The sequence below is a fragment of the Spea bombifrons genome, chromosome 5 (assembly GCF_027358695.1).
Source record: "Spea bombifrons isolate aSpeBom1 chromosome 5, aSpeBom1.2.pri, whole genome shotgun sequence".
Lineage (NCBI taxonomy): Eukaryota > Metazoa > Chordata > Amphibia > Anura > Pelobatidae > Spea > Spea bombifrons.
Genome location: NC_071091.1, coordinates 99,178,470 through 99,205,309, shown reverse-complemented (window position 1 = coordinate 99,205,309; position 26,840 = coordinate 99,178,470).

The following is a 26,840-nucleotide window of genomic DNA, read 5'->3' as shown; positions in this document are numbered from 1 at the left end:
CATAACAGCTCATATGTTTTCGTTCCCCAACAAAACCAAACATACATATATTTTATGGGTGTAAATATCTGATTCTGACTGTAAAAATACATTCATCCCCACCATCTCCATCACTTAGTAGTTTGTCTTCACTGTTTGTACATTAAAAGGATGCCATTCCTAATGACCAATGCTAGGTTACTTTATTGCTATTTTATTTTTTTACTAGTGGTGTGTCCTTTCATATCAGGATTGTTTTAACAAGTTTCTCTTTCGGTCCTAAAAGCACATTTGAATTTGTACATTTTAAACAGCTAACATATTGTGCTGCCCTGACTAATAACTGAACTTATCTATCAGTGAGGCCGTTGCTACGTTCCACACCACTTAGAACATTCTTAATTATAGCTAAATGTCTCCTTGCCCACTAATTTCCCTGTAACATTCATCGAACATTGTTTTTTCCAACTTCTACTAATGCGTGATCTCATTCCATGCTCTTAACAAAAAAGGGTGGTTCAATATTTCCTGTTATGAAAAATAATAATTAGAAATCCAATGCTAAATATATCAGAGTGTTTCATAATAATGGCGTCCATCTTATTTGTTTAAATATTTTTTTTATTGTAATATTGTGAGAGGGTGTTAGTAGAAAATATTGAGCTTCAGTACATTATTTAAAACTAAGCATGCCATCAAGTTCAATTTTGCAAACTGAAATTGCCCTAACATGTTCGTTCCCAAGATAGCTTTAAGTTACAAGGAAGAACTAATTCAGACAGCAACTTCTCCAACTTTGATCTAATTAGACTTTATGAACTAAGCAGTATGCCATAGGCTACAGACATAGAAATAAATATTGATTGCCCTTAGAGTACTTGGAGTATATGCAAGTGCATATAATATTTGTTTGGAAATTTCTAACAGACAGAGGCATTGAGATGTTGGTACTGATTTAGACATGTATCAGTGCAAAAAAATGAATTTGGAGTCCAAGGAGCAGATCAATCAATACAAAGCGTTTTACATCTTATTTATTGCCCAAACCATTAAAACGGTTGTATGCATATTTGAACTGCCCTGATATTGTTTTTTTTTTTTGCACATTTTTTTTGTAACTCGAGGTACAAAGGCATAAAGGAGCACGTTCCACCCTGGGGAAATAAATATGCTACAATGTTTTTCCCTTTTTAACTGTGTAAATTTTATGATACATATAGTCTGAATGATAGACTTGGTTCTTTGGACTAGATCTTTTTTCATGGGGTCAGCTTTTTTAAAGCATTGTACATTAAGGCCATCTCTATTCTATGCTCAGGGCTGGCGCCACCTATAGGCAAAGGAGGCACCTGTAGCCGCGAACTGCCGGCCGCGGTCATTCATTAGAAGCACGGTCATTCATTAGAAGCACGGTCATTCATTAGAAGCGTGGCCGCGGTCATTCATTAGAAGCGCGGTCATTCATTAGAAGCGCGGCCGCGGCTCGTGGTCACTTGATGGGAGGCAGGCAGGCTGCAGCCCCAAGCCACAGTCATTCAGTAAGCATGGCCGCGGTCACTATGGGGAGGAGTAGGTGTCGCAATGGGGAGGGGCTTGTGGGGTGGAGCCAGGGGGCGGCAAAATTATGTTTTGCCTAGGGTGGCAAAAATCCTTGCACCAGCTCTGTTTATGCTATGTGTAACTTTTAAATACAAAATCTATATATCAATAGTGTAAACTACTAGTTACAGATGTCTGTTCATGTACACGTGTATCGTGTACCCAAATGTTCTCTTAAGGTAAATACAATTTTTGTTAGAATCGTATCATTCCACAATGATAAAAACACCTTGATGTGATCTGAAAAACTAGTTTCAGACTAAGTCTCCAAGAGATTATTCTACTATTGAACACTTGCTAGCCACATTAACATAACTAAGGAGAGTTTGAAGAATACCTGCCACTACATGCATGCAGATAACAAATTTAACATAATTTGCAGATTTTGTCAATTTTTTTTTTCACTCCGATTATCTCACACACTCACTATCTTACACACTGCTTTCTTTCCCGACCACTTCCGCTTCCATGTATCGCAGCTCTGCTTCTGTGTCCTGCCTCTTCCTGTTTTTCATCTTCTTGTTCTTTATGCTCTGAAAAATACCCCTCGTCTTATAATCGGGGTCGTCTTATAATCAGACCTCAAATAGGTCTGACTATGAGACGACTAAGATCCAGATCTCCCACAGCTGCAGGGGACCTGGATCCTCCTGTCTCTCCCCCCCGCCCCACTTACCGGTGCTTCTGAGTCCCCGGTGTGTAGCCGGGGCAGTGTGTAGATGTCTACGTGATTCGCGTAGACAACTTACGCTGCAGCCGGAAGGAGGTGTGGCTAGCAGCGGGGGTTGTCTGCGTCCATCGCGGAGACCTTCCCCGGCTGTCAGAGATCAGAGTTCCCCACACTGGTGCCTGATGGCTTCCAAGCTGTGTGCCCTGCCACGCTACAGTTCCCCTGTCCTCGCTGCAGTTCCCCTGTCCTCGCTACAGTTCCCCTTTATTCTTTAAGTCCAGTCCTGCTTTTTTGTTTGTTGTGTGCCTGTCTGTACCTACCTACAGGTGCATCAAGGAGTACAGACAGAGCCCCCGGTATCTTCTGCTACTAGACTCCTACCCGACCTGCTGGCCCGGGTCTTGACATATTTTTCCTGGAAAATCTTCTGAACAAACCATACTTATTCAGTCTTTTCCTAATTAAACTGTCATGAACTTTAACATTTAACAAGCTAACTGAGGCTTGTAGAGTCTGAGCTATAACTTTTGGGTCTTTTTGCAATTTCTCGATCATTGCACGGTCTGATCTTGGGGTGAATTTGCTGGGATGTCCAATCCTGGAAAGACTGGCAATTATCTTGAATGTTTTCCACTTTTGAATAATCTTTCTTCCTATAGAATGATGGACTTTAAAATGTTAGGAAATGGCCTTATAACCATTCCCAGATTGATGGGGCAGCAACATTTGCTTATCTAAGATTATTGCTGATGTCTTTCCTCCTTGGCATTGTGTTAACACATACCTGAATGCTCCAGACCGGCAAACAGTTAAACTTGTTGATGTTCAATTAATGAACAGCATTTAAATAGTGAACTGAGGGCAATATGGCGGCACTTGCAGTGATGTCCTCTTCACTGATTGGAGGATCGCGGAGGATGTCACCAAAACACAGCTATTTTGGAAGTTGCCGGGTTTTGTCCGCGGTGATGCAGATGAAGAAGAAAGATACCACATTAAGGATTGAAGATAGAGAAGAGAGAAGATGAAGAAGAAGATGCAGAAGTGGTCGACAGAAGATAAAGAAGGTGCAGAAGCGGAAGTGGTCGGCAGAAAAGGTAGCAAAATACTTAAAGAATGTGAAAGAGAGAGGGTGAACGAGAATGTGAGAGAGTCAGTGGCAGTGTGAGAGTGAGTGAATGTAGACCCAAGAATTTCAGATGAAAATTCAGAGCTTTTTGATTTGTTGTCGTCAAATTCGTGGGGGGTCTGGTCTCATTTTCCGGGCTTCATACGAACCAAAATTTGGCAAATTGGAAATTCATATGAATCCGAATACACAAGTCTATTAGCAGCACCTGTCTGCCACTTAACATCTTAATTCCTATGGAAGCTGCAAGTGTGTACTTTATTTTTCACATATGGCTTCTCTATTTTGGCTTTGTATTTGTTGAATAAGTCATGACACGGTGTAATTTGTAGATCTGCTAAAGCATTGTTATGTCCTGATAAGTAAAACCATAGGATTCAAAGAAGGTGTGTGTGTGTAATAATACTGTATGATGGATCCCTTGAAGCAGAGTAGGTCTGATGCAGGTGAATCAGGCAGGACTGGCAAAAGCCACCAAGGTCAGACAGGCCGGGTCAGCAAAACGACAATTCAGAGTACGCCAAAATCAGGAGACAAGGAGCAGGTCAAAAACAAGCCAGGTCAGTAACAGAAGAGCACGGTATAAGCCAAAATCAGAAAAAAAGAGCAAGGTCAAGCAGTCCGGGTCACAACGGGTTAACAAGATCAAACTAGAACAGCAATGTAATAGACGTCTAACACCAACCAAGGGTAAGGTATTAATGAAGGTTCGGTGTTTAAATAGGCAGCAGGGGTCAAGAACAAGGCACAGGAGGTTGGGCGGGGTCATCTGAGGTCAAATGCGCGTCACTCCAGTACACACATAGACGCGATGTCACGTGACAGCGCATTCCTCGACGGGAGGCAGTGTGGTCTGCCGCGCGGGTGAGGAGATTGCTTCATGCCAGCGGGGATAACAGCCGCTGGAGCAGAGCGAAACATCGTGGGACACAAGGCCAGGTAGGTCCTAACAGCGTGCTCTCTTTTTCACACTACTATAGTTGATGTTACATTTTCTAACGTTAGTAGTGAAATATTAATCTAGTTTGAAATACTAATTGCATCCATATGATAGAACAAAACAAAAAAAAAATAGTAAAAACAATCTGTTCGCTGATCTTGTAAGGAGACTGAAATACTACGCATATGTTTCCTAACATGTATTTGGGTAAAATCAGATATATTCAACTTAACACTGTGTTAATTGTCTATCTTTCCAAACAAGTGCTATGTTATTAGTTTGAATTAAACTTGAAAACACAATCGCTGCGAAAAGAGAATTACTCTAAGAAGTTAATCACCCTGAAAATTAGAAATGTTAACTGCTACTAGAAAAGAAAATGTATTGTATTCCAATTTTGCACACACAGTCTCGTTTATTCATTACTTTAGTGGCATTCGCATTAAAGGATTTTTCATTTTATTAATGAATCATAAATTGCTCCTGGTGGTCTCCGATTTCAGCAGTCATTTCCCATACTCATTGGCATCTTGATATATAAATAAATTATCATTCAATCATCTCTTTAAATCTTCAAGAACTACCCATGATACATTGCAAATGAAACTTAAATCTGTTCAGTACCATATGAAAAGGAGCATAATTTATGGTTGTTTGGGGTTTCACCCCACCTGACTTATTTTTTTACTTTTTTGAGGCTTTGGATCAAAATGTTGGAAAGCATTGTAAGTACGTACCTTTTTGGAAACAAAATAGTGTCCATGGAGTTGTTTAATTGCATGACTTTTGATGGTTTCTTGGATAATACTTGCTCTTGTTCATCGTATTTGTCATATTTTTATTAGACTTGTGCATTCGTATTCGGGCGAACATGAAAACGAACACGAAGGGTGTGTTTTCGTTATTCAGCCCGAATACCAAACAAACATGGAGGTGGCAATACGTATACGAAGGTGAAGACCCACAACATGAAGAATCTTCGTCCCTTCCCCATCTTGTTAACCCGTTGTGACCCAGACTGCTTGACCTTGCTCTTTGTTTTCTGATTTTGGCTTATACCTTGCACTCCTGTGACTGACCTGGCTTGTTTTTGACCTGCTCCTTGTCTCCTGATTTTGGCGTACTCCGAATTGTCGTATTGCTGACCCAGCTTGTCTGACCTTGGTGGCTTTTGCCAGTCCTGCCTGACTCTATTGGTCACCTGCTGGGCCTCTTCTAGCACCATGGTCTCCACGCTCTAAGAGTTAAAGGTCTGTACGAGCGACTCCATGCTAGATTACATGCACAAATAATAAGAGTGCAAAAAGTTATTGCTGGTTGGTGAATTAATTATTTTGATTAAAAATTATTTGAAAACAGAAAATAAGTGACTTTTTTGTTTTGTAATATATATATATATATATACCACAATAACCTCTTAATGAACATTGGCTGAAGACTCAATCTCAATGGAAAAGACCAAAAAAATTAAAGGAACAAATGCTCTCTGATAAATAATATTTTCTCAATTACGTAAATAGAACAATATTATGATCAAATGTTTGAGGGGGTTGAATTGATCAGATTTCTTTCAGGGCAGCTTCTTATATTTCACCAATTGTGTTGCCCCTCAGTATCCAAATTCTGAAATGCCTCAAAAGTGTAGCAGGAGGACCCACATGTATCAATTTATGTTGACGAGAGCTACAAAGCCAATAGTGTTTAGCAGTATAACCCGAAGTTTGTTTCTGCTTTCACTTAAATGTGTTATTATTCATTGTTATTACTGTCTAAAACCCACTATCGGTCTTTTTAATGACCTGTAAATTACGTAGGATTTTAATTCTCTACATGAGGAAGATTATTTTTCAAGTTACCTCTTAACTGTATTTATTCAAGAATTGTTCTGCTTCATTTACTATCAATGATAGTCTCAGGAAATGCGTTTCTGACTAGAAAGGGAGTATAATTTGTATTTGTTTCTCAGTAGTGAGTGATATTAATACCTATGGTTCCACAATTTTCTGCATATTTACAACCTAAGTAAATCAAATTTAAAAGAAGTATGAATGTAATCATTTCTGGTGCCAAAGGGACACGTTGATTTGTCATTCTCTGATACCATAAGCAACTCTTTAGAAGTACAACTATGTTTGGAGGTAATTAACCCCTTCGAGTGCTGGGGGTCAGGACACATTTTCCCTGGTTTGGGGCCCGGTGTTTTGCTATAGTTACATTTATGCGTAAACACCATACATAGCTTACATTTTAACAGGTTTTAAAAACAATTTATAGAAACCTAGTTTAGGTTTGACCATGGAAAATATATATAATATAATGCGGCTTTCTCTCATTATTTCCCTTTGAATCCTGACTGAATACCTTATATCTTATCTTATCTTATATCTTAAAAGCTCCCCTTAGTAAAGGTATAACATAGATGAGGTTGTACATACACATAGATCACTGGCACTTTAAATCCCATCCCCCAGCGTCTGTTACTTTGGTAGCGAGCAGCCATACAAGGGTTCCCGCTCTATGGGCCATTGCTCCCTAAGGAGCAGAGATCACATTATAATTTTACTTTTTATAGAAAAAGAAGCTGCTGATCAGTCTATGATGTGACCAGCTTCTCTTTAAAAGAATGGGCTGCCCTTTTTAATACTCCTGGGCTTTTGGACTTTTGATGGAAGATGATTGATTACTTTGCCAAGACACCAGGTATTTGTTACATGTATTTCTGATCAGTCAATGCCTTGGATGGCATTTGCCCTGGTGAAGAACCAGATGTAAAAGTGTTGAAACGCTGGTAAACTTTGTTATGTTTTTAATAGCTTTTTTTGCTTAGTTTTGTACATATAAGCAGGTTCATTCACCTTCTCTTGTTTTTTGTATTCACATTTGTTTTGATTCTCTTCTTGATATTCACCTTTAACTTGACAGATCATTCCATTTCTTAGACACAAAGGTTCTACAGACATGTGCATCTGCAAAGAGTTTTAAACGTAATCAGGAAAACACAAATTGTATTTTACAGATTTTTTTCATCTTAATCTATTGTATGTTTTCCCACATTAATATGAAATTGCTTGCCTGTTTGCTTGTTTGATTTCCTACACAATTTCCTCCTGTCACAATAGTCAAATAAGTATAAATTTCCTTTTTTACGAAAATAACACTTGCAAGACAGATGCTAAAATATACTCAGGAAACATAATGAAGATGATGTGGGATGTCCACTATCTCTAGGAACTGTCCAATCACTAAGTCCACAATACAATGGTGCCTGAGCTGAAATCTGCAACATTTCATATTTTAACAAACATTCTGAAAGAAAGTATGATATCATGTTAGCCAGTTAGAGAAAATATGTTGCCATGTTAGGAAGTGGAATACATTTAAAAGAATAAAACCATTAGAAGAAGAGAAGAAGGCCTCAAAAAGTGGTGAAGGCAAACAACGAGAGAAGAAGAAAACAAGAAGAGGAATTGGGATTAGTTTTTGAGGAAAACCTAAATGTGACTTCAAGGCTGGACTACAATTGAAGTTCATCCCTTAAATCAATGATCATAGCTTTAAACTAAACTTCAGATCATTGCAACAACAGCTCTATTCCATTATACTTGAATTATGTGACTCTCTTGATTATGATCTTGCAAAGTCAGCTGCAGGAATGAGTCTGTCAGCAACATGGAACCCAATTTCTGAAAGATTTGTTGTCAGAAGAGAACATTATCTTTATCATTAGAACATTTTGTACCAGATTTCAGTACCAGTTCCCATGAAATTCTTTTTTTCTTTTGATATATGTGACATGGAAAGCTATTGTGCAAGATGTACCTATTTTTAATACATTTTCAAGTAGTATTTTCATATTTAGAATCTGAGATAAGGATGACCCTGTGTTGACTCCATATGCTCTCTGCATCATTAACTTCTGTTCTCTTAAAACTTGTATTTGTTCCAAACATAATTCATATCTTCAGATTATTATTTATTACCGTTTAAATGTAATTTAAGTAACTAAATTCTACATTCACATTCCAAAATGATCAACTTAAAACTTCTTCCTTGCTATTGGTATGTAATGCTTTATATAATATATATATATATATATATATATATATATATATATATGTTAATATTACATAGCTACATTACTTAATGTGCAGTTATTTCCATTGGCTTAAACATTGTAGATTCTAGAATCCACAAATACATATCAGTCTAGCTGCCACCATCAAATCTTAGAGCTAGCAGTATATTAAATATCCTGTTCCACCTACCCTTCACGTTTTAACACTTTTTAACTAGATGATAAACGTCTACACGGCACGCAAAATCGTGTTGGCTAAAATGTTCGTTTCGTTCTGGCCGTGTGGCTTAGACGAGATTTGGGGGCATTTTTTAAATTCCAAAATTACATTCCCAAAGGGTGAGTTCCCTGACACCTTCTGGACTCACCTTTCACCTGCAGTAGCACCATCTCAAGGTTAAGGAAGAGATCCACAGTTGGTTTTGCACTGCAGGACCACAAGCAACAGCATCATAATGAAGGTGATAAGGCAGCAGCAGCAGCGGGGCACTGGGAGTAGGTAGATACTGCCACATATCCAGATCCACCAGGACACTGAATTTCATCCAAAATTAGAAAAATATTTATCCCTCAGAATAAGGAAGGAAACTGAGCTACAGAGGCAGAGCAGGGCATAGGGCAGGCACTGACAGACTATGAGTATCAATCTCAGCCTCTGCTAAGTTGCCACTGACTGTCTCACATTCCAACTCTCCTAAGTCTGTAATTGCCACTACTGACAAGTTAAAATAGCATTAGCCACATTTATATATCTATAAAGCCATAACCATGACCTATCAGTCATTCCCACTTTACCCAATTAAGGAGTGCAAAACGGCTTGTAATGTATTGCTTTTTTCAGGAACACATAATTGTCATTACACACAGAAGCCGGTATTGCCATTTTTCTGCCGCAGAAACAGCTTTTTAAACATTTTGGGCACAATAAAACTTCTACTAAAGATTATTTGCTTAACATTAGTTTGTCTAATTGACAATGAACCTTTATATGGATGATGTTACATAGGTATGGTTGTGGTTTTTTGCCTCCTAAACCACTTAAGTCTTAAGGTGCCAGACTTAATGACCCATCGTTAATTGATGTTAACATTGGTTCTGATTAAAATAGCTTTAAAAAGTCATATTTACAAAGTATTAATGTTACACATAATATGAATTTAGAAGATTTATTTGTCAGGGCTTCATAAATGTGTAAGTTTTAACTATATATGTGTAATGGTTGCATTTGCCTTGTATCTGTTTCAGTTTGTAAGATGTAGATTTGTGTAGATCAATTAAACTAACTTGTTCATTACTTTAATCTCATTTGGCTGGTTTGCTTTGGTCTGTTCAGATGAGGAGTAATTCTTAATTGAGAGTTGAATAATTTAGACGTGATGAACAATTTAGCATGCTATAATTTTTTGTTCCACAGTGTAGTCTTTAAGTGTGCCATTCACTGGTAGCATTGTACCTGTGTGGTAGCATTGTACATTATTTTATCAGAGGGTTAGATATAATTTGTAGAAATACCACAAAATCAAACAGTGCATCTCTTATTGCTCCATATATTGTCTAGAATTGCTTTTTACATATGTAACCAAATATACCAATTATACCAATGGTGCATAATACTTTAGTAGGGTACCTACAAGACCACGTGTTATTGTCTCCTTGTACCGGTTTAAAATTGTTTAGAAAGGGCCCTTTCCGACCTGGACCTTTAAACTGCCGACCGAAAACTGCAGGAGAGGTAAGGTGGTGGGTGCAGGCGGGAGGGAGGAGGTATGTATGTTTGTATGTATGTGAGCATGAATGTGTATGTATAAGTGTATGTAAACATGAAAGTCTATGTATAAGCATGCATGAGCATGGATGTCTATATATAAGCATGTGTGTTTACATGTGTGTGTCAGAGTGTATGCTGGATGGAGGGCAAGGGGCACAGGTAGGCTGTTTGTGGGTTAGGATAGCACTGATAACCTGCTTTGGGTAAAGAGAGCACTCACAAGCTGTTTGATGGCAGAGATGGCACACACAAGCTGTTTGGGGGCAAGTGTGGCACTGTCGGAAATGTTGCTTTGTGGGGCAATTTTCGCACCGGGGCCCTGTGTTTTCTAGTTACGTCCATGGCATACTTCTTAAACTTCGATATGAAGGATTTACATTCAGTACCAATATAGCATGTAACAGTGGGATGCATGCCACCCTTGTGTATATGCCACCTACCACACTTTGTCATACTGATTATCATAATGATTATCTTTTACAAAATTTTCTCCACCCCTCCACATTTACTTTTTAGTACTTATTTTCACCATATCCAGTTAAGTACACAAAGTTATCTCCTTCCTGTCATAACGTTAAATTATGTTTTCACAAATTTCCCCAATAAAACCAACAAACCTTCTTTATCTTTTTATGCCAGCTATACAAGACAGAGAACCGGATGAGGGGGGGTTCTAATAAGTTGTTTTTGGGGTTGTACGTTTGAATTCTGTGAAATCATCACACATCGAGAGAATGTTAGCTGTTGATATTTGCTTTTTCACAGTAAACTGCCTAATGATCTGCTGTACTTCCAAACATCATTAATGATGCACAGTGCTTCTGTTTTGTTGATAATTAGTACTTCAAATCCATTTTAATAGCCTTAAGGTAAAGTACACGGTTAATGATGATGCAATCAACTAATATACTATCGATCTGCAAAACAATACTTTTAACCATTTACATACTTTCTTTCTATTTATAACATACTTGGCATTTCTGGAAGCCCAAATGGGCCTGTTAAAGTTTTACACTATGCTTTGTCTAATTTTAGGTAAATCAGCTAACATGATACATTTTTTATTGTACTTGTCAAATATCGACGTCTGATGTTTAGGTATCCCATTTAACTAGAGTGAGAATTTGTGACCTTGAGATTCCGTAAGTTTCTTTTTGATGTAATAAAGAAACACATTTTTAGGCAGGGTGTGAAAAATTCTTTGGTGAACTGCGAAAGTTAATGAACCGAGAATGGGCAGTTTAATCTTCCAGTTGCTTTGGGGCATTTGGAACAGTATACTTTCTGCATACTCACATTTTACAAGAACATTTATAGTCCAAGTAAAATAACTATTGGGAAAGCATTCTAGCACAGTGCTGTAGAGGAAAATCCATTGCAAAATTCTAAAGGCCAATTTACAAAAAATATAACTATTCTGGAGCAATACAGTGTGGAAGCCATCTGATAATTTTATTAGAAACAGTTTGTGATTTATATAGTAAGGGAAGCGAGTGAAATGGGAAAAGTTCAAATGAGAAACAGATTGTCAATATACCTGTAGTAGAATTTCAGAAATAATAATGCCCTGGTCTCTGATTGGTTATGACCATCAACATGACGATCCCTTAACCAGTTACACAAGTAAATACATTTAGAATTTCCAAATATCCATATCCTAGCAATAAAGAATAAACCTAATTTACTGGTGTATTCTTCAAATTTTAACCTAAAGGGACCGTGGAAAGGAGAAAAAAAAAACTAAACAAAATTGTGTTTAATGACATTTTACTTGTTTAACCCTTAAGAAAAGGATTTAGCAACCTTTGCTGATATAAAAAGTGAGGTTTGCCCAATTATTATCTTATAAACGTTTGGGTAAAAGACTATATTGCTTACCTTACCCATTTCCTGCTGCCTGCTTTCTCTCACTTCAACAGTGCAGGTGCCAGCAATGTCTGTACACACTGCTGGATTGTTTCTTATGACAATAAACAGCAGATGTGCAAATGGGCCAAAAAACGATTCATCTCTGCTAACCGCTTCTGCTTTTTGTTACCCTTTATGCTTTATTCTTCTCTCTTCAACAGTGTCCGACTTGGACATTGTACATGCTAAGCAACCAGAAGTTCCATTAAACAGTGAAAAAGAGCAGGGCCTATGCCCAATTGTCAAGACTGTCCTTACAGGACTGTTGGCAGCTATGTATTCACTTTACTTTTTACAGATATTGAAGATGTCATTTATTTTTTCTATTAATTTGTCCATCTATATATTTATCTCCTAAAATGTAATTTTAAGAGCAGAGTATTTAGACTTATCATGTTATTTCAGTTCTGATCAAATATAATATTGTTAAAAACATATCTTTCTCTTCAATAATAAAAATCTATAATTCCCTTGATAATCGAAATCTAATAAAATGCTAAGATCTTATATTCACCTCTATGTAAATTAATTGCACATTTAAAGTTGGAGCATGCTAGAGTACTGACCAAAAGACGATGTGAAAATCAAAAGAAATTATGAAACCAGATTCCGTGTTTCCTCCTTTTCTTCCTTGGAGTATAAAGAAGATCTAATTAGTTCTTAGATTTGCATATCAATTATCATTATAGCACTTCACGGCAATATGGTAACTTAAGTTGAAATTTTCAACATTTGTGTTGCAGGTTGATATTGAGGATATTGGTTTTCTTTTCCTGTTTATTGATACTTTTCATTTTTCAAAGTAAAATTTATTGAAAATAATAAGTTTATTCCACAGAGCATGTAAAATCTTCATACAGGAGGATAAAAAAAAAAGCCAGTACAAACATTGCATCAGCAATATGATTTTTTTTTTTTTTATAAAATGGATTTAACTTAAAATGTTAGGTTATAAAAGTTAAAATGCAATGAAAGTAAATGAGAATGAAAAGTAAAATACGGAAAGGGAGAAAAATGGCAAATGAGAATTGAGCTTTAAAACATTCAATAGAATTTGGAGAGGTAATTTGGAAATGAATGACTGGTAAAAGTTTCAGGGGAAGCAGGAGACTCATTTGGAAAGGCATGATATAGGCACGGCCCATAGTATGGTACAAAACAGTTCAGTAAAAAAGCCTGCTGTTTCTGTAATAAAGACTCGCCATAAGAAGCCTTGTCACATTTACTATAAATCAGAGTGTTTCAATATTAAAAGTAAGTTTAAGACGAAAAATACAAATTTGAAGGTGCCTAAGGCTTTTGAAATGGAGATTACCCATAGGTACAGTAATATATGTCTGTGACGTAAAATATTGTATATGTTATTTATAAAAAAATTAAGCATTTAAAAGGTGGTGTTCCACCCAACTTTAACAGATTGTTATATTAGTACGTTATATAAAGGTGTGCATCTTAAATAAATGTGTTCTTTTGGAAACATTTAGATGGGGAATTCTGTATGTCTTGCCTGCTCAGCCTGCCCATCTCTGATGTCACAGAGGGGGTGAAAGTTTTAATGGCGTGTGGGCCTGTGCTGTGCGCGTTCACCATATAGTATACTGGTAGGCAATTGAGAAAAGGTAGAGTGCCTCTGCCAATTTGTTTAGCAGAGGCTAACCCCTTCATTACCGTCCATGACTCCCACATCAGACCGGGGGTGATGTGTCTGACAGCAGGGCCCCAAGCCCCCCACTGTTGCTAACGTTAGTCCCCAAAAGGCAGGGGCTGCGTGTACACGTTAACCAGTAAACAGTTAAACAGTACAGGTCACAGTAATCTAAGGTGGCCCAAAAGTCATTAGATTGATGTGACAAGAGAATACGAGGATGGGGACAGGGAGAGGGTGAGCGATAAATGGCTTTTAACCATTCATTACAAAGGCTATTTTTTGTCCAGAAACCATTTTCCCATTTTTGCGATATGAATTGAACAAAGTTTCAACTTGCAAATTTCACCTTGCATCCTCGGGAGTACATCCATAAATACATAAGCTAATCAAATACAGTAAACTAAGTAAATTAACAACTCACCTCTGTCCTCACTATTCATGCTGGATCCTAAAGTAGAAGACCGATTGTGGGTGTCAGATGTCATATCACAGCGATCTGAGGTGTTGTAATGTAAAACAGTATCCTTGCCTCACACTGATTTATATAAATTATATCAGTCAATTAAGTGATGAATTAAGAATTATTTTGTGGGTAAGAATTAGACTATCGCATTTGGATTCATACAAATTGCAAATTTACTGCATTTTTGTAAATACAGAAATTAGTACAAAGCCACAAAAATGAGGCCAGACCCTCCACGGATCAGACAAAAACGAAGCAAAAAGCTCAGAATTTTCATGCAAAATACGTGGGCCCACATTTACTCACTCTCACTCACTCTCTCACACTCTCGTTCCCTCTCTAAATGTTTCCCTATCCTCTCTGCCAACCACTTCACTTCATCTGCATCTTCTTCATCTTCTATCTGTTATCTTCGTCCACATCTCTGCAGACATAACCCAGTGTGAACTTCTGCCAAAATGGCAGTGCTTACAATGACTTCCTCTCCCTGATCCTCCAATTAGGGTAGAGGAACGTCATTGGATGCGTCGCCATATCGCCTCTCTATACATCTTACAACTCTCTTAATTCTCTGCTACAGTATTTAAATCAAGTTGAGGTCTGGACTTTAATTGCGCCATTGCAACTCATTGATCATTTTGTTTTTCAGCCATTCTGTTGTAGATGTGCTGTTGCATGACCCAATTTCTGCCAAGCATATTCCACTCTAGAATACTTTGGTATACAGAGACGTTTATGGTCAACTCAATAACCGGAAGGTTCCATGGTCCTGTGGCTACAAAACAAGCCCAAACCATTACCTCTCCAACACAGATGGTATGAGGCGTTCGTTCTAAAATACTCTGGTTTTCACCAAGTGTGGTGGTATGCATTATTTAGTTATATTTACATTCTTGCAAAGGGGTAATGCTACCTAAATCCATCTTAAAGGGCCCCACCACATGAGCCACCGTTCTTCTAGAATTGCTGTGTGGAGGTTTTTTGGGAGGGGTATTCAAAGACTGATTAATCGGAGACCACATGTTATGTATATTATTGCTGTCCATGTTATACCACTACTACTACTGATATTAATCCATTCTTCTTTGCATCTGACTCTATCATTAAAAGGATACTGGTTGGGGAATATAACCCATGGCGGAGGGGATCCTAATAGTTAAAGAACCCATTCTCCTGAACTCAGGATCCCCCTGTGAGCATCAAGGTGATAACCAAGGTGGTATTCAAGAGGATAATGACTGTGGCACACCCTGCCAAAAATACCATATGCCTATATTGATATTAAAAGTATTGTACTTTATTTATTTTGATTCTTATACTCTTTATGGTGGAGGGACTTCATGCATACTACAAGAATACTGAATCTGTGGCTGTGTTTGCGACTAATAAATATAATGTTTTCATATTACGTCTAACATTTTCCCTTAAACCTCTTTAGAGCTCCTCTATGAATCACAGCAAGTATTATTGATATTAAAATAATGCCATGTCTTGATTAACATTCTGCTGTTCAGTTTATATGTTTTACATATCTCCAACCAATTATTCCTGCAAACTCTCAAATGATTTACAGCTTTCCTAAGTACTTTAGTTCCAGAGTTTATTCTTTACATCTTATCTTTAAAAAGTTCAAAATTTACATATCTTTTGCTCAGCAGAATTTGGCTTTTAGATTTGACATATATTCTAAATGAAACATTATTTCTGCAATAATTATAGAGCATATTTTAGTATTCCGTAAAACACACAACACACATTCAACTCAATATCTTCTACTTTTAGTAGCTGGGGATATCTCCTCAAATCTGACCCTCCCCTCCCTTTCCTCTGCCACTCAAGGTTTCAGAAACTTCAATAATCTCATCTATATACCCTGCCATTCCTCCTGCCCTCCTTTTACCTTCGCTCTCTGGAATGCGCATTTTGTGTGTAACAAACTAAAAGCCATACACGGTCACTTCACCTCTATTTCCCAGCGCCTTCTCGCTCTAACTGAAACTTGGCTAACCTCTTGTAACACCACGACTCCCACTGCTCTCCCCTATGGTGGCCTCCACCTCAGTCACACTCCAAGACATGATCATATGAAGGGTGATGATGTAGGCTTCTTCTTTCCTCAACTTACACGTTTTAACCTATTTCCCTTGTTCCATGGCTCTCTTTATCCTCATTCAAGGTCCATCCTGTCCGGCTATTTAATCCCATCTCTTTACGCATTGATGATGTATACCATCTCCCTGGCCCTGTTAATATTCTTCTTGATCACTTCTCCTCATGAGTTCCCCACTTCCCCTCCTCTTATGTCCCTTCTGTCATCCTTGTTGACTTTCCAGTAGACACCCCTTTGAGTCCCATGGCTTCAACATTTCTTTGCAGTAACTTCTCCTTTGATCTCACACAGCACACTTACTTCCCTACAATCATCCCCACAATGATGCTCTCTCACTTTGCCCTCCTTCCCTTCCTAGCTCTCCCACTCTCCTTCCTTCTGTCTCTAACTGAATGTCTGAATGTTTCCTACAACTCATGTCATCAGCATGTCATGTGTTATGTTTGTTTATTTACATACAGAATGTTAACCCCTTAATGACAAAGCCCATATATGTACGGGCTCAAAATGCATTGTTTTCAATGGGTTTAGGTCCCGCCCATTGTCCTTAAGGGGTTAATTAGCAGTTGGTGTTTGCACCATATATGGTAACAAGTCCAGGTAGGATTAATAAACAATTGGTGACTAACTGCAGATTGGTGCTCTCTGAGTCATTCATTGGTAAGTCACTAATTTGAGTGACTAAACAAGGACAAAGCACTCTCTAAAACTGAACTTCTCATCTTCTCTCCCTTTTAGGATTACATTGCCTCAACAGTTCCCTTAAATGCCAATGATGCAATCATCTCCCCTTTCCCTCATGCTCACCGCCTTGTTGTCACACTTAATTCAAACCTCTCATTCGCCCCAATATCCAGTCTGTCTACAAAAAACAGCTGTCTCCATCTTAAAAAGATTGCCCGCATTTGTCCCTTCCTAACATAATATGTCACTAATTTTCTTGTCTATGCCCTCATCTCCTATCTTGACTATTTCACCCCTGTCTTCGCTGGACTCCTCCATACCTGTCTCACCCCTCTACAATTCACCATGAACCAGACTAATCTTTCTCACCCATCTCTTTATAAACACCCCCCCTTCTGTCAATCTCTTCACTGGTAGCCTGTGCACTTAAATCATTAAAAAATCCTGACTCGTCATAGTGGTTACCCTTACTTACATCTCCTCACTGATATCCAAATATACTCCTAACTGGTCTCTCTGCTCATCCAGTGATCCCTGTTTGTTCTCTCCTCTGAGTTATTCTTCTCATACTTGCTAGCAAGATTTTTCAAGGGCTGCCCCTATCCTCTGGAATACCCTCCCCATCTGCTTGGTGTGCCCTGATTCTTTGCTATGTTGTGTGTACATAATGGTAATTTTCCATAGCTTTGTAAGATTTGCTTCCCTTTTTGTATTTGTTTTCCTCATTTATGGTGTACAGAGATGGCTTAAAATTGCAGGAGTGTCTAAGTGGTTTGAATACAACTCACTCCCTCTGTTTCAGCTCATTGGTAAGCAATATAGTTATGTTAGGATTAGATATGACTTGGCACAATTGGGTACTTGTGGTGGACTAAGCAATAGAAGGCTATATAGCATGATGAAATCCCCAATATTTATGTTTCAGATAGGTGCTTTTATTAGTGTTTGATAAGTGTGCAATGATTTCTTGCTTAGGCTTAGGCCCCAGACATGTCCATACCTGGGAACTCTGGGCTGTTTCCCTTTGCCGTCAGCGGGACCGCCCACTGATTTCAGTGGCACGTCCCACTGACGTCAGTGGGCAGTCCTGGTCGCGTCCCGCAAGGGAAGGCTCCGGGTAGCCAAAGCCCAGAAGTTTCCAGGGATGCTGATGTCCTATTGGCTGTAAAATACGTAAATCCATGTTACTATAAGAAAAATGCTATGGTTAATTTATAACACTGGTGCAAGATAGATCCATATTCACCTTATTCAGCTATTTAAATTTCTTTCTTTGTTAAGCAGCATCCCTAAAGATGAAATTTGGCAAGTAAAAATAGATTTGCATTGGTAATAGGATTTACGTCACAGTGGTAGTGTAATTGATTAATTTTTAATAGTATTAAATCAGAATGATTGATAGCACCACATGCAAATAGGTAAACGGGATAATCTATTAAAAGAACAGTAATCCTCTATAGTCCTAAAGAAGATGGGGATCATTGTTTCCGGGGATTGCTTTAGTATTCTTTTTAATCTAATCGCATGAATTCATATAATTTATTAGATTTTTAAGTGATAGAGATATTTAACTGAGTTGTCAAACAATTAGAAAAAACAGTTGGCTAGATCCATTGGCATATGATCTGGTGTTAAATGGGAGTAACAGAAAGAGCTTTGTGTCATATGATATATCAATATCTTTTAACCCTTGCATCCTATATTTTAACCCTTGCATCTATGGGATTGAGGGTAGGGGTGGTATAGTTGGGGTTGTTACCCGCTTGAAGTGTTTTAATAACCGTCCACAAGCCTTGGAGGACATGGATTTTGTTATTTTACTGATATTTTTCTTTAAGGGTTAATGCTATTTTGTCCCGCTATGTATTTCTGTATATAAAACACAATGTCACTATGAACTGTTCATAAAAATTAGGAAATTTATGTATGTATTTTTTACATTTTATCAAAAACTCTAATGTGAAATGAAAGGCAGTAATATAATTAAACATGTACATCATATAAGTGAATAAAATTGCTAATTCATAGATATGTAATACTAAAGCCACTGTCTAGGGAAATTTCTGAAACACTACCGTGCTGTTAATCCAGTAAAATTATATTTCTCAGTTTCTCCCTACAGATTTGAAAAGGCAATTTTTATTCTTCTCATGGGGCAGGAAAATAATAATCCACTGGAGAGATTGTGTTCATGAGCGTTACTCTATTAAGAGCTATGCATTTCAATAAGACATTTGAAACATTCACCAATATGAGTCAACAATGGACGTCTTCATTGTTATTTCGCTAATGATGTAATATTTCCATATTAGAACGTTTTACAAAGTAAAGGTTTGTTTTTGAGTGTTAAATACGGTACTTGAATGCATTACCTACCTACCAGTGTCTTGGCAAACCTCTAGTGGAGAAAGCCCTGGAACATGGAAACAGTTAATGCCCGTGCATGTAGCGTGGGGAGGAGAAGGCAAGTGCAATAATCCCAGTTGCTAGTTATTACCTTTGCCAAATACAAACAGTATTTGTTTCCAAAAGGTCAGCATTATGTAATATTACGCTGATGATATCTTTCAACTTTTGCTTCTTTAACCCCTTAATGACAAAGCCGGTACATGTACGGGCTGAAAATACATTGTTTTCAATGGGTTTAGGAACCACCCATTGTCCTTAAGGGGTTAAATCTGTCAATAAAATCAATGTGGACTCCAACTTGGTGTGGCCACCATACTGAAAATCAGCACCGTTGAACCTTTTGAAGCTTTTTTTTTTTTTTTTTTTTTAAAGAACAATAAGTAAACCCTTAAAAAGAGACTTCCTAAAACAAGCTTCAGGTTTATTTCTACTTTTAATTGCCATTGACACAATTTACAAAATACCGTGTAATACCGCAGACATATTCTTCAAAGTGACATCAATTTTATGCCAGTAATTGTTAGCCAGGTGTCTATGAGATGAGAAATTTAAGAACATCTAATATATTTTACCTAAAAGTTATTTTTCTTAAAATCTAGGATTAAGGAGACTCCAATTGTATCTGTCGTTTGTACCTGCAGGCAAAGTAAGCTTGTCAATTTATACTATGCACAATGCATTCTCTTGACAGTAAGAGCTTTATGCTGTCAAAATATAAAAATATAATAATCACCACCATAGAATGATTTATTGCCTTGGCTGCCCATTCATCATGCTTTTTTGATGATCAACAGGCCCAGAATTTTCAAAATTGTTAATGTAGTCATGCAGATATTTTTTTACAATAATTAATTAAAAAATTTAAAATAAAAGACTCATCACTTCAACAATTGAAACAAGTGCTAGCAGAATTCAATGAGCTTTCTAGTCCCCAAAGCACCAAGCCCACTGAGGTTATCCTGAATTTCAGACAAGACCAAGGAACGTCTGTTTACCTTGGCTTTCTGGAAACCAATAAAGCACTCCACTACTCAACTAGGCCATAACGTGGGCCATTTGGATAGTCAAACCAGGGTAGTTATCAGGTTAAGTTGATTTAAATTGACTTGGTATACTTCCAAAATTAGCTCCTTTACAGTTATATTTCATTTTAGGCAGGTAAGGGCTTGCGTTTACAAGGAGGTAGGTATTCCAGAATGCCACGGAAGCGGTTAGTTTATCTACTGCTAGGTTGTGATCCTCCTGAACCCCTGTTCAACCTAAGTACACAAGCACCAAATGTATTGCAGACTAGATGAGAGTGGCCCAGTCCTCTTTTCTAGTGCCGCAGGCTCTTGCCTGTAGAGTAATTGCTTGTAGTCATTTTTTCATACCACAGATGTTCAAATCTTTGGTATCATCCAGTCAAAACGGCAGGATCCATTCAGCAGATTAAGCTTTATATATATACTTTCAATGATCCTTAAAAGTCCATTTAATGTGGATACATGTCCATTGTAGCGTTTAGAGAAGCTTAATTTAGATAAGGCGTCAGAGGCTGAACATGGTATGAAGAATGATGCAACAAAAAGTTATAGGTTATTCACCTGTGTGTTTTCTAACTGGCCAGATAGAACTCCTTCATCATCTGTCCTTTCCATTTGGCAACTTAATACTGATAGTCCTTTTTCCAAGCTATATTGATATATTATACATCTTTTTATTATGGTGGTTCCATGATTTTGGCTTCTTGCACAGCTGACTAATACAAATGTAGAAGCTACCTTCAAGATACTGTCTATACATCCTGGCACATGGGCTTCCTGATAGTCTGGAATAATCTAGTAATCTGCTAACTATAGAAGTTTCACTATATAGTCTCTTTACTATAAAAGCAAGGATGCAATATGCAAGCATGGAAGGCATTTTATCAATACGTTCCTAATATAAAAAAAAAAAAACAAATACACAAGTATCACAAAAATTGCCTATACTTACATACATATGTTCATATCTATAATAATTATGAACAGATTGGCTATTATGCGATATAAGCCTTGTACATATTCAAAGTACATGATAAAAGCAAATACAACCAGCCCTTAAACAAAATGAAACTCTTATGAAAAACAACAATAAAATTAAGTACATTAATGCTATTTTGCTACCAGGGATTATCACAATGCATTACAACACTGATTAGTTATATGTAAGGTTACGAATGCATCAATTCATCCTCTAGTAAGCTTTGTTTAATTTTCTACCCTTCACACCTGTGCAAGTCAATGCAACGATCTGTGGAACTTAATGAAGCAAAATTCAATTTAGATTAATGATGCACAGTGAGAAAATGCATAGAAAATTATATCCGAGCCTGTAGGCTTAACTGTTGCTTTTCTAGGTGGAATGATCTAGGATTCATTTGAACAGGGTCCTTTAATTAAATAATTGATAACACTGAATTTTTCAATTTCAATTATTTATGTATGTAGTTCACTTTTCATCAATATTTTATTAATTGTGACAATGAAATAGCACAACAAGCACACAGTTGACCTGTCAACACAACCCGAAGCCGCAGGTGTCCAGCTCATTCTTACGTTCTACCGTAAGTCTTTGATCGAGGTGCGCTTTTATGTATTGCATCGCAGTAGCCTGACCTCCAGCAACTACTCTCAGTACCATTCAAACTAGAAGACCTTCAAATGCCCTTGCTGTAATGTCAGCAATTATCACACAGCCAGAGCAGTTCAGAGAGAACAGATTAAGAGGCCATTTTAAGAGCACCTTTCAAATGGAGCCATGATTTACACAGACTGTTTATGTGAGTTTCAAAGAAAAAAGTTCAGTCCCAGAATGCAGTACACATAATTGTCACAGAATTATATGAGCACATAGGAGAGAGAAACACAAGCGGAGCAGCGCAACCAGCTGCCATGTTTGTAGTTTTAATCCTTATGGTGTCTTAGAAGGAGATACGATTTTATAGTATATTTTATGGTAACTCTTTTACATTTCCTAGCCAATTGGCTATTGGTGAAAGCATTAAAAAGTGATGCCTTCATAAGACTGAAGTGTGTTATGATTCTTCCAAACCCATTCACATTAAATGCAGGAAGAACGTGAATGAATGAAAAGGACGCTTCTAGTAGATGGTGGAGATGGAGGAAACATCACCAAAAGAATATAGGAGGAGAAGCTTTGTAGAAACAGATCCCTTTTCTGTTCCCATTATAGAGGTTAACAAACATGTAAGTATGTATAAAATCATTAAAATGTATACTTTTGACGATATATTCTCAGACCAAACCATATTCACCAAACAAGATAATCTAGAAAATAAGTCCTAGTTTCAAACATATCACTGATACAAGAACCTGTATAAAGTGTTTGTAGACAAATTATAAATCTCCTAATTAGATCCTAAAAACAATAAGCATTAAAACACAAATACGATGAATTTGCAATATGGCGATTTGCTGCATAAATGTGAGCACGTTACGGCTTTTTTGGCCAAATAGCACAAACAAAACAAGACCAAGATTTGTTTCACATGAAAAATAAGTCTTCTGTAGCTGTTTTTGAGATTTCATGGCATTTTCTTGAGGAAATTTAACTTCCATTGACTTTTTACTACTACATCTCAAACAGCACAATTAATGTAGTCAAAGGGAATTTAACTGCACGTATTTTATGGTGATCTACATGCTTTGTAGGCTAGAAAAACCTAATTCTTACAGTAATCATAAAAATGTCATAATGGCTTCTTGTTTAAACTATGGGTAACAAACTATATGAGTAACAATCTGTGTGTGTGAGATCCTAAAGGAAGGACGTGTGATTTTATTGCAAGACAACCTTTCTGAACAGCCTTAATGAGTAGAGCTTTGCGATTTACATGTAAAAATAGAATACTTTGCTGAACACATTTTCCAATATTATATTTTCCTAGGCTGAGCACATTTGACTTAGGCTTTGTAATGCTACCGTATCACTTTTATATTCACCTCGTGAGGCATGAAAATGCTTAGAAGAGTAAGCCAGGAATACTAATGAAACTCATCAGTGTTTTTGTGATGCCGAGTCTGACACAAGAATCATACTAATTTGTGAGCGGAGGACTGTCTCACTGCTTGTGTCTTTATGTATTAAAACCGTTAATGCCTCTGTCAAAACATACATTAACACGACAAAACAAAAACAAAATCTGTAATCTTTTTGTTTTTTATAAATAGCTAAATAGGAAATGGCATTTCATTATCCTCTCTTATATACAAATTGTATACTTTAATGTACCACTGCGCATGTTCTGTTTGGTAGAATGTGCTCTGCATTGTGAAGTGGCAAATGTGTGATATATATATATATATATATATATATATATATATATATATATATACCGTATTGGCTTGAATATAGGCCGCACTTTTTTCCCCCACTTTAAGTCTGTAAAGTGGGGGTGCGGCCTATATTCTGGGTCTAGCGCCCGACGCCCGGGACATGCAGTTCCGGGCGCCGGGCAGGCAGCGGGGTTAAGATACAGATCCCCCGCAGCGGTGCAGGGGACCTGCATCCTACTCCCCGATACGCTCAGACAGCCTCCCCTGCCAGCACTTCCCACGGGGGGGGTGCCGGCACGGGAGGTTGTCTAAGCGCATCGTCCGCACGATGCGTTTTACCACCCCCCCCCGGGACTTACCGGAGCAGACTCCCGGGTGTCTTGCGGGGCCGGCGGGGGACATCTACGCAATACGCGTATACAACTTCCGGTGCCGGCACATCCAGTGCCGGCACCGGAAGTTGTATTGCGTAGATGTCCCCCGCCGGCCACGCAAGATACCCGGGAGTCTGCTCCGGTAAGTCGGGGGGGGGGGACAGTGGTAGCATATCTCGGGGAGGGAGGACAGTGGCAGCATATCTCGGGGGGGGGCAGAGGAGGACAGTGGCAGCATATCTCGGGGAGGGAGGACAGTGGCAGCATATCTCGGGGAGGGAGGACAGTGGCAGCGTATCTCGGGGAGGGAGGACAGTGGTAGCATATCTCGGGGAGGGAGGACAGTGGCAGCATATCTCGGGGGGGGGGCGACATGTTTTTTTGGTGCTTTTTTAAAGAAAAAAACTTTTTCTTTAAAAAAAGCACCAAACTTTTAGGGTGCGGCCTATATACGGGGGCGGCCTATATCCGAGCCAATACGGTATATATATATATATATATATATATATATATATATATATATATATAACTTTTATTGACTATGATGATGTTTAATAATTATCATTATTATGTCATCAATATACTTGATTGATTTAATCAAAATATGTTTTTGTATTAAGCCAAGGAAGCACATGCATGTACCGGTGAGAAAGAAATTCAAATCACCTGTAGACATGAAGTCCATAAAGTCTTGTTTCTCCATCGTAAACAGCGCCTCTAATCCTAACATAAAGGGAAACTGACCTATCCAGCCCTGCCCCAGTCATTAGAGAAGTTTGGTTCCTCTGCTCTAGAAGTATTAATTTTTATTCCTGATCTCCGGTGTACTCACCTTTACCTTTGTGACTGTGAATGAACTCTGCCTGCCTAGATCCTTGGCTATGCAAACCTTGGTGGCTGTCATAGGTAGACCACTACTTCCTCCTCACCAATGGTCCAACCTACTTATCCATTGCGTCACTATTTTCCCAAATCTGGTAAAAAACCTTTATACGGAAGGTTTTCAGTGATCTGTTCCTAAAGGTGCTGTTCCAGGTTTTCTGTTTTTGTAACAAAAATAATGTGCTAATCACCTATAGTGCTGATGAATTCAACAAGCAGACCCTGCAATAAGAAGGGAAAAGGCATCTCCTTTATTTTTTCTTTTTAGGAACTAAGTCCCAACTCGCATTTTTACATTAACTCAACTCTCCGTTGAATGTATGGAAGATGTGAAGGGTTTTTGCAATTGTAAATGCAAGTTTGCATTGGAGAAAATGCACTTCTAACCAACTTGTGCGAATTTTGTATTTTTAGTCAACCCAATTGCACTCTTGGCTACATAAATAAGCGTCTGGATCCTGGATCCTTTCTTCACATGTAATGATTTCCATTATAAGTGCATGTGAACAATTCCTGTGTGCAGTCTTTCGCATACAAGCTAATGCATAACAATCGCTTTATTGATTAAACCATCAAGAATGTATTAAAGACCTTACAACAAATTTATATTATAGTTACGGATAATGCTATATACAGACCAGCGGAACTTTTGGCTCTCGTGACCAAAAACAGTTGAGTTTGTGTGCTGATTTTCTGGAGTGTTTTAGTACATTTCTCAAAAAATCCATGAAACAACAAAGCCCCAAATCAGAAATTATTTCTATATTTCTTAGTCTACAGTCATTTGGCATGTGCTTGCATTTTTTTTTTCTACCAATACCGCTGATTTCTCATTTTTAGCCTCTGTTATACACCATATTTTTTTAATGTGAATACCTGAGAACTGAGCTGACCCTGACTATTCCAGTATTAACCCATAATAGTCCATGGAGAGGATTTTACTATAGTGACTTGCCAATAGAGGCAACCAAATGTCCGCAATAACAGCCCATGACATATCAGGGGTAAACGCCATCTGTGTTCAAGCAGGCATTTTATTTTAGATATTCTATTGAGAAAAGCATCAGTTGTCATTCTTTGATACCAAGTAGAATCTAAAGGGATCAAGTGAAGACTATGTGACCCTGAGAGCCAGTTTGCCTACCGTGAGACCTTAAGATTGGGGAAAAAACCTTGTAGTCTTTAGTCAAACGGTTTTATGGAGCCAAAGTAGAAAAATATGTAAAGTTGCATAAGCTTTCAAGACCATGGGGTCTAGTCATTTCATGGTACTAAAAGAATTAACCCATGGGGGAAATGGAAATAACAGACCTACATTTTTAGGCTAGTGGAGGATACGATGCATTATCTAACCACTTTGGTTTTCTGATCCTAAACATTGTAGAAAACACAAAAAAATGATAAAGGCATTAAGGCACTTATTTCATTATTTAGAAAACCCCCGTTTTAATCAGATGTTCTCATGCTTCTGCTGGCATTCTAGATACGAAGTAAAATGTTAGTATAATATATTTTATGTTATCAAAAACAAAATCTGTATTTAGTTTTTAAATGTTAATTGTTGCATTAAAAACACATTTTAGCTTGGTTCTATCAACATGGATCCTCTTAGAAAACGTAGCTCTATGAACTGGCTTGACACATAAATAAAAAGCTTGTAAAATGACTATACAACGCTTGCAACTAGCTCATTTTAGTATAAATGGTCTGTAGGTGCAATTTAGAATTAATTAGATATTTCTCATATTAATAATTTCTGCCATTATTAAATGTTTAATTAGGCAGAATAAAATATGATGGAATGGCATAATAATTACACGATAAGAGGTATATAATAAAAGAGAAACATAGAATATGTATGCAGAGGTCTGTCCTTAATTAGA